General features: G+C 44.5%; 1 long non-coding RNA gene across 1 annotated transcript; it reads right to left on the bottom strand.

Moving 5' to 3' along the window:
• Positions 1-862: 862 nt before the first annotated feature.
• Positions 863-9,618, bottom strand: LOC309365981. The gene is made up of 3 exons (XR_014166346.1): positions 9,446-9,618; positions 3,752-3,874; positions 863-1,735 (listed from the first exon to the last, which is right to left on the bottom strand). It is a non-coding gene; the product is annotated as an uncharacterized lncRNA (long non-coding RNA).
• Between the last annotated feature and the right edge of the window lie 3,718 nt (positions 9,619-13,336).

Genomic DNA, 13,336 nt, shown 5'->3' with positions numbered 1-13,336 from the left:
CTTTACATTCGGTTTTCTGCGAAAGGAAATGTGTGCCAAAGAAGCACAAAAAAGTGACTTCATGAGATTTACTCAGACTAATCTTGGATATCTGAAGCCTGTCATTTAAACAGAAGAAGACACTGTCTTTGAAAATGCTGTTTGCTTAGTCTTCTGCTATTGGTCAGTTCTGAGCCCTCCCCTCTCATTAGCTAATGAGTTCTTTACAACATACGTGACAATATAGGCATCCCTCGAGATTCTGATAGCTTTGCTACAGAAGAATGGATTTGAAGAAGTAAGAGATTTTTCGGGCATGGCTACATTAACAAATTACAGTGGTACCTCAGGTTACATATGCTTCAGGTTGCATATGCTTCAGGATACAGACTCCGCTAACCCAGAAATAGTACCTCGGGTTAAGAACTTTGCTTCAGGATGAGAACAGAAATCGTGCTCCGGCAGTGCGGCAGCAGCAGGAGGCCCCATTAGCTAAAGTGGTGCTTCAGGTTAAGAACAGTTTCAGGTTAAGAACAGACCTCTGGAACAAATTAAGTACTTAACCTGAGGTAACACTGTAATCGCAAGCAAGGGAAAACACACAGTAGTTGGGAGAGTTGTTTAATATCTCCTTTTATTAATTTGACTCCTGAAGTCAAATGTACTGCTTGTCACAGTGGCAAAGAAAAAGAAGAAGAAGAGGAGGAGGAGGAGGAGGAGGAGGAGGAGGAGGAGTTTGGATTTGATATCCCGCTTTATCACTACCCGAAGGAGTCTCAAAGCAGCTAACATTCTCCTTTCCCTTCCTCCCCGACAACAAACACCCTATGAGGTGAGTAGGGCTGAGAGACTTCGGAGAAGTGTGACTACCCCAAGGTCACCCAGCAGCTGCATGTGGAGGAGCGGGGAAGCAAACCCAGTTCACCAGATTACGAGTCTACTACTCTTAACCACTACACCATACTGGCTCTCTCTAAAGCAGAGGTTGGGTGGCCATCTGTCATGAATGCTTTAGTTGAGATTCCTGCATTGGGTCTGACTAGATGACTCTAAGGGTCCCTTCCAACTCTATGATTTTATGAAATATCTAAAGGGTTGCCACATGGAAGAGGGAGCAAGCTTGTTTAATCTTGCTCAAGAGAACAGGACCCAAACCAATGTATTCAAACCACAAAAAGGGGGGTTCCAACTAATCATCAGGAAGAACTTTCTGACAATAAGAGCTGTTCAACCATGGAATGGTCTCCCTCAGGAGATAGTGGACTCTCCTTCCTTGGAGGTATTTAAGCAGGAGTTGAATGGTCATCTGTCATGGATGCTTTAGCCGAGATTCCTGCATTGCAAGGGGTGGGATAGATGATGTCTGGGATCCCTTGCAACTCTTCATTTCTGTGATTCTGTGCCTTTCTTATGCCTGAATTTGTATTCAGTATGAAATAATAAGCCTTCATCTTTGTTTTTATTTTAAAGTAGGATTTCTAATCTGTGTTTTAATTGGCATTAGAGCTGATCTGTTAGTCATGCTGATTTATCCTTGTGTATCGCAAGCAGACATTCTTCACTGGCAATTTTTAAAAAAATCAGAGATAAAGGAGGAGGGGACATTGACACTTGATACTGTCACTTCAGCTTCAATGTTTTTTGCAACATTTCATGTCATCCCCTTGACATTTTCCTGATATAACAGAAAGGCAGGTGTCATCAGGTGGATTCATGCAGATGCCCCCCAGCACTTCACATTTTAACAGTGGTGGTACTGCAGAAAAGAAACAAATAGCATTATTATTATTATTATTATTATTATTATTATTATTATTATTACCAAAGAGTGAATAAGGAGGACACCAAGTGCATTCAGGTAGACTCTGAGCCTGCTCATAACTCACTTTGGACTGAAGACAATTGTCCTATAGCCAGCATGCACTCATTCTGTAAAGAGCTTCGGGGGTGGAATAGATGAGGTCTGAGGTGTCTCCCGACTCTAAGATTCTGAATATAGCTTGATAATGCATGCTGGGCTCCATATGCAGCCTTGATATTTCCCTCGCCTGAGACTCCTGATCGCTTGCAGTGAGTACAGGATTAATAATACAGACAATTCCCCCCTCACATGCATTCAACTTGTGTGCGACCGCGTATACACATGGCACCGGGAAATTAATAATAATAATAATAATAATAATAATAATAATATTTTATTGATATGCCACCTATCTGACTGGGTTTGCCCCAGCTACTCTGGGTGGCTTACAGCAAATTAAAACATCAAACATTGAAAACTTCCCTATACAGGGCTGCTTCCAGATGTTGTCCATAAGTCAGTTGTCTATTTCCTTTACATCTGACAGGAGGGTGTTCCACAGGGCAGGTGTGACTACCATGAAGAACCTAGGTGTGTTTCAATTCAGGAATGAAATTCAAACCCAGAAATGGCCGGAGAGATCAGGAGAGCACTTGTAGCTCATGAGGAGCCCGAAAGGGATGTCAGTGAGGCCCCCAGAGCTTTAATCCTAGTTGGGGATATTTTTGGATACAATATTTATGGTATGGATTGGGGAGAGAGTGGTATGGGGATGCATAAAGAGTGTTTAGAGGGTTTTCCTCACTTTATGCAATTTCACTTATGCATGCAGGGGCAGAACGTAACCCCCGTGTAAGTGAAGAGTTGCCTGCAGCAGCAACAACAACAGCAACAACTTGTTTAGTCAGGCACTTAGGAATAACAACAAAATCAAAGGGTTGCTAAGATGAATATGCACAATATGCATACTTAACATATAGAATAAGAAAACAAGAAGAACTTACGTTTAAAGAAGATTGGAAAGTGATTGTTGAGTACAGTGGTACCTCGGTTTACGAATACGTACTTCAGCTTCCACCATTCGGCTTCCATTCATAGACCGAGTACTACGAATGGAAGCCAAACGGTGGAAGGGCACCGGCGGTGGGAGGCCTCATTATAGGGAAAGTGCACCTCGGTTTAAGAATGGTTTTGGTTTAAGAACGGACGTCTGGAATGGATTATGTTCATAAACCAAGGTACCATTGGCTCCCAGTATGTTTCCGAGCACAGTTCAAAGTGTTGGTGCTGACCTTTAAAGCCCTAAACAGCCTTGGCCCAGTATACCTGAAGGAGTGGCTCCACCCCCATTGTTCAGCCCGGACACTGAGGTCCAGCTCCGAGGGTCTTCTGGCGGTTCCCTCCCTGCGAGAAGTGAGGTTACAGGGAACCAGGCAGTGGTGGTGTCCGCTCTGTGGAATGCCTTCCCATCAGATGTCAAGGAAATAAGCAGCTATCCTATTTTTAGAAGACATCTGAAGGCAGCCCTGTTTAAGGAAGTTTTTAATGTTTAATGCTGTATTGCTTTCAACACTCAATTCGGAGCCGCCCAGAGTGGCTGGGGAAACTCAGCCAGATGGGCGGGGTATAAATAAATTGATGTTGTTGTTGTTGTTGCTGCTGCTGCTGTTGTTGTTATTATATACCACTGTATATAGAAAATAACTGTGTGCAGCTGAAAACGCTGGCAGCATTAAGATAAATTCAACAGTGTATATAGGTTTTGATGGATGTAATAATGGAATGCTGAATGGTTTAGTTTCTGTAAAATATGCAGGGACTTATGATATGTAAAATGAACCATGGAAAGAGAAGAAGGGAAGTCACTGATATCTTAAGGATGTAAAAATGAGTACTTTAAATCGCAAAAAAGAAATATATATATATATATAGAATAACAACCAAACACCCATATTTCAGAACATGACTTACATCTGCAGCATGTCTCATTAGCGTGAGAGCATGGTAATGGAAGGGTGTCATCGTCATCACAGTCATTGTCTGATGAAGGTTGGCAGTAGCCCTTCCGGTCTTCACACTTCTCCTCAGGCGGCACTGTACAAAAAGGGGGGAACAAATAAGACTTCCACTAGTTGGGAGACAACTTGGCCTAGCCCTTACCCCCCCCCCAAAAGGTAGCTCCACGTACATCAAGGATCATAGGAGCCAACTCCTAGGGGCTGTGGGGGCTTCGGTCCCCACAATAACACATTTGAGGGGGCCAGGCCTCCAGAAAGTTGATGGGCATTCCCATCCAAATGGTGTGCGTGCATTGCATCATGTGATCGCAGGGCTTAAGGTAAAGGTAAAGATACCCCTGCCCGTACGGGCCAGTCTTGACATACTCTAGGGTTGTGCGCTTATCTCACTCTATAGGCCTGGAGCCAGCGCTGTCCGCAGACACTTCCGGGTCACGTGGCCAGCGTGACAAGCTGCATCTGGCGAGCTAGCACAGCACACGGAACGCCGTTTACCTTCCTGCTGGTAAGTGGTCCCTATTTATTTACTTGCACCCGGGGGTGCTTTCGAACTGCTAGGTTGGCAGGTGCTGGGACCGAACGACGGGAGCGCACCCCGCCGCGGGGATTCGAACCACCGACCATGTGATCAGCAAGTCCTAGGCGCTGAGGTTTTACCCACAGCGCCACCCGCATCCCTGATCGCAGGGCTTACCAATATTTTATTCAAGTTGGCACCCCTGTCAAGGGGAACATCCTGATTTTCAATTAAGCTGGCTTGATGGCTCCATTATACCTGTATTCCTTAGATTCCAGCACAGGGGAGGGGGACTTCTGCCCCCCGCCCAGGCCAAATCTGGTCTCCCAGGTCTCCCATTTGGCTCATGGGGCCATTTTTGCAACACCACGCCCACCTTCCCCACATATGACGTCTTATATAAGCAGTTGCCCATCTCTGGAGAAGGAAGGATCAGCTCATCTACTGATAGTAGAATAGAATCAAAGAATCATACAGCTGGAAGGGACCAGGAGGGTTAACCTTTTGAAGCAACCTTTTGCCACAACTCTGAGCTGCAAGTTCCATCCTACTTGCACTTTCAGTGCAAAGCCTTTCCTGATCAGGAGCGTGTTTGCATTAAAATGAAATTTCCCTCTCCATTTTATAGCAGGGATCTCAATTCTTGCTGGCCATCAAATGATGGGCAATGTGGAACTTCCGGGTTAGCGCCATCGCCTAATGGCGGATTCCCTCTGATCTCCGGAGGGAATCTGTTCAGCAGGGGTCGGGTTCTGCCGCGGCGGCAACGCGGGGACCCTAAAAAACCACAGGCGCAGAAGCCTGTGGACTTGGTGACTCGGTGGGCACCATTTGCGCCCTCCCCGACCCACGAAGGAGCCTTTTTAAAGGCTGCGGAACGGGGGACGGGGAGCGGCGTGGTGCTGAGAGTCCTCTGAATCCCCTGCTGAGTGAAGCCGCATGCCATGGACGGAGAGCGCTGACTTTTTCCTTTGAACATCTGGATTAAAAGCAACAACCCATGAGTAATACAGAATTTGGACTTAAAAGAGAAATCTTCTTTTTGAATTTGGCACGATCGGGGAAGATGCAAAAAGGAAGTCCATCTCCCCGCCTTGTAAACAACTTAAAGCAAGGACTAATTAATTAAGGTTGAGAGAATATCTTCTCCTTTACTGGATAAAAGTAATTAATTTCACGATTGGACAGTAAAAGTAATTTTGCTGGAGGATAAGAGTTGATTTTGAGAGTTGAAGTGTAACCCCCCCGGGACCCGGGAGTGATCCGCGAGAGAGCATGTTGAAAAGATACAGAGGACTTTGACAGCTGTCAAAATTAGCTGTCAAAGTTGGGGAATAAAAAGAAAGATTGTTTCTGCTGCCTTTGCCAGTTGGATTTGCTACAATTTGGTTATAAACTGTTGAAAATAAAGTGAAACAAGTTATTTTGACTTTGGGACTGGAATTAGAAGGATAGTAAGTAACCATAATCCCTCTAGAGGGGGTTCTGGGACACTGCAAGAATGGCTGCAAGTGGAAAAATACTCATTGAGCTGAACAGGACTTTTTATCTCCTGGGAAAGCTTCAAGAACAGAGTGATATTTTGGCTACGAGGGTAATTACACTGAATGAAACAGTAAATAATTCTACTGAAACTGGAAGGGACTTGACTAAAGTCATTGTTGCTGAACAAAAAAACCCTTATAGAGGAAACAAAAGTCTTTGCAGCTGAGCAGGAAAAGAAATTTGATAAATCTGAGAAAGTTGAAATTCGGGGGGGGGGGTCTCCATCATACCAATGGCTTCAATGGAAATTGCTCTCCCCCCCACCCTTGCAGGAAGGTGAGTGCCCACTTACAGTAGTACCTCAGGTTAAGTACTTAATTCGTTCTGGAGGTCCGTTCTTAACCTGAAACTGTTCTTAACCTGAAGCACCACTTTAGCTAATGAGGCCTCCTACTGCTGCCGCACCGCCGGAGCCCGATTTCTGTTCTTATCGTGAAGCAAAGTTCTTAACCGGAAGCACTATTTCTGGGTTAGCGGAGTGTGTAACCTGAAGCATATGTAACCTGAAGCATATGTAACCCGAGGTACCACTGTATATCCTATTAGAGAACCATATTAAGCTCTCCCACCCATCAGCTGATGGCCTGAAGAAGCAAGCCTGCTTTCTGTTGTGGGGAAGCCTTGCTACCTGCAAGCAACAGCTGGATAGCTCAGTCGGCTACAGCATGGTGCTGATAACGCCAAGGCTGGTGGTTCGATCCCCGTAAGGGACAGCTGCATATCCCTGCATTGCACAGGGCTTGGACTAGATGAACCTCTGGGTCCCTCCTATCTCTATGAAGTCCTGACTTCAGCTCAACACATCTGCCAAATTTGGCCCGTGAGGCCAAAACTCAACAGGATCTGGCCCACAGAACCAAAAACATTCCCTACCCCTGTTCCAGCATCATGCCTAACTAGAATAATGCACAAAGAAAGTCCCCTGTGCTGCAAAACAGAACACTTTGAACAACAACAAGCAACACATCGGCTAATAGTGTTTTTTATAACACTATACTGTTTCAAATCTGGAAGGACACATCCTGAAGCTGAGACTTCAATACTTTGGTCACCTCATGAGAGAGAAGACTCCCTGGAAAAGACCCTGATATTGGGAAAGATGGAGGGCACAAAGAGAAGGGGACGACAGAGGACGAGATGGTTGGACAGTGTTCTCTAAGCTACCAACATGAGTTTGACCAAGCTGCGGGAGGCAGTGGAAGACAGGAGTGTCTGGCATGCTCTGGTCCATGGGGTCTCAAAGAGTCGGACACAACTAAACAACTAAACAACAGCAATTGTTTCAAAATTCATAAACAGAAGACATATAATATGTGCATGCAGTCACAAACTAATAAGATCAAATAAATGTTCCATGAACAGTTCTTCTAGGATAATGAACTGTTTCAATGATAAATCTTCATCAGCAAATTAAGAGTAATCAAAGGTAAATCAAAACGCCATGGATCAGCTATCACTAAAAAGTGTAGTATCCTGGAAGAACTGTACTGTCTACTTCTGTGCTCGGAGCACCCTATTTTGACCTTTGGAGACCCATCCTCTCATGTTTGTAGGATATTGACTGTGGAAAGTCATTCTGCCTCCATTTCAGTTATCTTTGACAGTGACTTGCCACTCCTACCATTCCTGTTCATGGAACATTTATTTGATTCGTATTATTTTGTGACTCCATGCACATGTTATATGTCTTCTGTCTATGAATTTTGAAACAGTACAGTGTTAGAAAAATAATTCCAGTATACAGTGGTACCTCCGGTTACGAACGGGATCCGTTCCGGAGGCCTGGCCGTATCCTGAAAACTTTGTAACTGGAGGCGCCCTTCTGTGCTTGCACAAGATGTACAGAGCACTTCTGCACATGCGTGTACATCAAAACATGGAAGTATACACTTCCGAGTTTGCCGTGGCTGTAACCCGGAGATTCCGTAACCTGGAGGTTACGTAACATGAGGTACCACTGTATTATTAGCCGACGTGTTGCTTGTTGTTGTTCAGAGTACCTAGAATAATGGCAAGCTAAGGGACGCGGGTGGCACTGTGAATTAAACCACAGAGCCTAGGACTTGCCGATCAGAAGGTTGGCAGTTCGAATCCCCGCGATGGGGTGAGCTCCCATTGCTCGGTCCCAGCTCCTGCCAACCTAGCAGTTCGAGAGCATGCCAAAGTGCAAGTAGATAAATAGGTACCGCTCCGGTGGGAAGGTAAACGGTGTTTCCGTGCACTGCTCTGGTTCACCAGAAGCGGCTTAGTCATGCTGGCCACATGACCCAGAAGCTGTACACCAGCTCCCTTGGCCAATAAAGCAAGATGAGTGCTGCAACCCCAGTTGGTCACGACTGGACCTAATGGTCAGGGGTCCCTTTACCTTTAACGGGGGGTTTGTGTTTTTTTTCATAATGTTGAAACTCCCTGCAGTAATTGACTATGCAGCTCTGGTTCCACAGAGGACAGGGGGCAACAGGCATCACCTTGTATTTTGCCTCATGAAGCAAGATGCTTTGGGCTGATCCTGGAGCCTAGGACCACAGCTTCAGGAACATAGGAAACATGGCAAGTTGGCTAATGCTGAGTGAGACCACTGGTCCGCCTAACTTAATATTGTCTACAGTGACTGGCAGCAACTCCCAGGGTTTCAAATGGAGTTTTTCCCTAAACCTACTAGGAGATGCTAATTATCAAACCTGGGACTTTCTGCATGAAAAAGCAGCTGCTTTTTGTCCCTAATTACTTTTTGGCAATTGTTGCTTTTAATTTCCTTGATTAGTTAAACAAAAGTGCAAGCATAGCAAAGAAAAGAAAAGAAAAGAAAAGAAAAGAAAAGAAAAGAAAAGAACAAAAGATCAAAAATCTAAACCACAAGGAGTCACAGCCTGGAAGGTGTAGAATGATGCAGTGCAACTCAAAAGGAATAGTGAAGTATTACATCATGCAAATATTCCCTTTACAAATTATAAATATTATCAGTGCTTTTTTCGGGGGGGATGCAGGGGTACACATACCCCTAAACATTTTGTGAATCTTTGTACTTCCCTCCATTTACTGCATTTATTTTTCCCAATTTGAACTATAAAAAGATGATTTTCTTGAGTCAAAATGAGAGTACCCCTAAACATTTCTTTAGGGGAAAAAGCACTGAATATTATTATTATTATTCCCCACCTGTGTGCCCCACAGCTGTTGAGAATGAAGGCTTAAATGAGCCAGATGTTTGCATATACTGGTAGCAATGAGCAACCATTTGCCCCAAAATTTGTGTAAGAAATGAAATCATGCCATGTACCATGAACTGCCATGAGATCTTTGGATGAAGGGTGGCATATAAGTCTAATCAATCAATCAATCAATCAATCAATCAATCAATCAAAAGGTCATTCGAGCTCTGCCCTTTCAATACTTTTATGAGATATTTTTTTAAGAATTGCAGTTTGCCCAACCCTGGAATACCAGCCATCCAAATTATTGAGATTTAAGTTCTTCCAGGATTTGGTGATACATTCCCAGGTTGCTGTTAAGAGATGAGAAATTCAGTTCCCTCCATTTGGACTCGCCTCCCTCCTTATCCCTCCACCTGAGCTTTCCTCTTACCAGCAGATGTGTGAAAGAGGAGAGCAACCAAAGCAAAGAGCAGGTAAGGAAGTCCCATGGCTGAAGTTTTCTCTGAACACTCAAGGTTGCTGGAAGGAAGCCTCTCCACAGCCGACCCAGATCAAAATCTGGATAGGATCAGGATGTTTCCCACTATTTATATGGATGTGGAGACAATTGAGTGTTCTCTCTCTCTCTCTCTCTAACACACCCACATGGCTGTGGTGCACATGCAAATTGTGTAGCCAGCCATTTATATTGTGTCATTAGACAATCAGAAAGGACCTGAGTCAGTTTGGCAGTTAACTAGTAATGATCTATATCTGGAAGAACTAAGGCAAAAAATAATGATGATAACCCACAAAAAAATCTGTTAAGATGGGTGCAAATCAAAGCAAGCATGGATAGTGCTGTGCAGTGTAGCTTGACTCAGAAGTAGAGCTGGGAAAGATATTTGGTTTGTTTCGCATTTGGCACACATTACTTGGCTGGGAAATTGCATTGAAAATTCAGAGAAGTGCAAATTTCAAAGGACGGCTGTGATTTGCTTCCTTTGTAGTTTTAGAAAGTATGAATTAGAGAAGTTTCCTTATAAATTTTGAATTGAAATTCTCCACCCCCATGGCAGGGCCACAATACAATGGTACCTCGAGTTACAAACACCTTGCGTTACAAACACTTCAGGTTACAGACTCAGCTGACCCGGAAGTAGTACCTTGGGTTAAGAACTTTACCTCAGGATGAGAACAGAAATCATGTGCCGGCGGCACGGTGGCAGTGGGAGGCCCCATTAGCTAAAGTGGTACCTCAGATTAAGAATGGGTTCAGGTTAAGAACGGATCTCCGGAACAAACTAAGTACATAACTTGAGGTACCACTGTATCTTGAATGGCCTAGTAGCCAAACAAATCAGCTCCTGAATGCTGCAAACCTGGAAGCAGGTGTTCCAGTTTGCGAACGTTTTTTGGACGCTGAACTTCTGGCACAGCTTCCGCGGCTTCCAATTACATGTAGGAAGGTCCTGCAGCCAATCGGAGGCCGTGCCTTGGTTTTTGAATGGTTCCTGGAGTCAAACGGGCTCCTGAAACAGATTAAGTTCAAGATCTAAGGTACGAGGAATGGTTGAAATGGGTATGTTCAGCCTGGAGAAGAAAAGACAGAGAGGTGAGAGGGTGCCTGAAGTCCCCTTGGGAAGAGGTGGTCTTTCTGTGATAGAGGAGAAACTTCTTTGTCTGCAGAAATTTTCAAGTCCAGTGGATGTTTGGCTGAAGGAACCTCATTGGTATCGCTAAGAGAATGCCTCCATTGAGATTTCCCATTTATTTAAATTTTGAGGACAGCCTTTTCCAGCCTGGCACCCTCCAGGTCAAGGGAATGGAACAATGTCCCTATGAAGAAAAGTTTCAGTGTTTGGGATGTTTTAGTTTATTATCTAGAACAGGCATAGTCAAACTCAGCCCTCCAGATGTTTTGGGACTTTGCTTCAGGATGAGAACAAAAATCATGTGGCAGTGGTGTGGCAGCAGCGGGAGACCCCATTAGCTAAAGTGGTACCTCAGGTTAAGAACGGTTTCAGGTTAAGAATGGACCTCCGGAACAGATTAAGTTTGTAACCAGAGGTACCACTGTACAGTGGTACCTTGGATTACATACGCTTCAGGTTACATACGCTTAAGGTTACAGACTCTGCTATCCCAGAAATAGTACCTCGGGTTAAGAACTTTGCTTCAGGATGAGAACAGAAATTGTGCTCTGGCAGCGCAGCGGCAGCAGGAGGCCCCATTAGCTAAAGTGGTGCTTCAGATTAAGAACAGTTTCAGGTTAAGAAAGGACCTAAGGACCTCTGGAACAAATTAAGTACGTAACCAATTAAGTACGTAACCACTGTATATCTAAAAAAACAAACCACACTAGTATATGTCCTAACAAACAAAATGGGGACTAGAGTGTTCAACTAGATTCTGCAACAGCAGGGTTCAAATCCTCACACAGCCATGAAACTCACAGGGTGACCTCAGGTCAGTCAGTCACTCTCTCTCAGCCTAACTTACCTCACAGGATTGTTGTGAGGTTGAAGTGGGGATGAGATCTATCTAATGGCACCAAAGAGAAAACTGGACTGCTTGCATATTGAATAACAGGTGATTTATTATGTTTTGCTCAGGCATTCCTAGACCCAGAAAATTGGTCCCTGTTTGATACATTGATATTTAAAAACAAAAACAAAAGCCAGCCACAGTGGCTAGGCTCTTTCTCTGTGGTCAGATGTAGTCAAGCTTCTGGTTTCCATTTGTTGGAAATTACAGGAGAGGAAAGTTCTCTTATTCTCAGATCCTGCATACAGTTTTCATATTGGCACCTGGTTGGCCACTGGGAAAGCAGGATTCTAGACCGGATGGGCATTGTTCTGATCTAACAGGGTCTTCTTATCTGGTACTCAGAGGAATCAATCCACAACTTAGGATCTCTGGTCTCAGTTTAGGACGTAACACTAACAAAACAGACTGGTAGGTATCTGTTCCTTGTTCAGCTTTTTTTGGGAGTGGGGTCACAGATACAGAATTTAAGGGGCAGGGACTGATGAATAAACATGTGGTTATGGAAGTTCCAAGTGTCACACCCTGTTGGATCTGGGGTCAGAGCCCAGATAAGGTGACCTGTTTGCCTTTGATCAAGACAGACAAGGAGAAAACAAAAGCTCAAAATGCATTGTGCCGCTACTGTACAAACAAAAAGGTTCAGCGTGTACACCTGGCAGACACAGGATCGCCTTTGACTGCAATGTCTCAGCCAAAATTCATCCTGGGCCAATGTAAAAAAAAATGTGTCTATAACCGGCTTAGGTCACAGGAAATCTATCAAGAACATACCACCATAGCCTCAAAACTGAATTGCCATGTTTTTGAGCTGCTGTGTTACGAACCGGATTTAAAAGCTACACTTTTTAAAACTTGCATTCACTGAGTTGAACACGGTCTGAACACTCCTTTGCTTGAGATACTGGTTTATGAAGATCCCACCTTGGTAAATCCAGGTTGTAGGTTTCTGGCAGTGAACAAATGGCATCAGACATGCTGGTTGGGGTCCAATCCTGAGTGAAAACCTCTTGATGTATCTGCCTACAATTCGCCAGGCTTATTCTACTCTGGATTATTATTTGTTGTTGTTGTTTATTCAACTATACCTGGAGGTCTCAGGGCGGTTCACAACAAGACCACAACATATCAAACCAAACCAAAAGCAGTAACCCAATAACCCCCCTATAGGAAATAAGCTCCTATGCATATGAATTTAGGTAAAAAAAAAGGTAAGGTAAAGGACCCCTGGATGGTTAAGTCCAGTCAAAGGCGACTATGGGGTTGCGGTGTTCATCTCACTTTACAGGCCGAGGGAGCCGATGTTTGTCCACAGACAGCTTTCTGGGTCATGTGGCCAGCATGACTAAGCAGCTACTGGTGCATGGAGCACCATGACGAGTGCCAGGGAGCACTGAAACACTGTTTACCTTCCCACCACAGTGGTACTTATTTATCTACTTGCACTGGCATGCTTTCGAACTACAGTGGTACGTTCGGTTGTGGACAGGATCCATTCCGGAGCTCCAGTTGGATCCCGAGGTTTCCACAACCGGAGGGACTGCTTCTGCGCATGCAGGCACAGCGGTAGAGAGCTTCTGCGCATCCCTACTTCATGTTATAGCTAAGTTGTTGGTGAACACATTAAAAACACATTGTCAAACCCACATTTTGAACGTTTATTTGATGAGCTGATGAGTTCGGCTCACTGAGATCGCTGAGATGTCTAGTACAAGTGCAGCCTTGACTTGCTTCTCCAAGTGAAGATCTGTCTTAGTTTTCATCAGGAAATCGGGTGAACGTTTGTCCTTGCAGA

The sequence above is a fragment of the Podarcis melisellensis genome (genome assembly GCF_964234715.1).
Source record: "Podarcis melisellensis genome assembly, chromosome: 3".
NCBI lineage: Eukaryota > Metazoa > Chordata > Lepidosauria > Squamata > Lacertidae > Podarcis > Podarcis melisellensis.
Note: the sequence above shows the minus strand (reverse complement) of the source record. Positions and strands in the feature narration are given on the sequence as shown.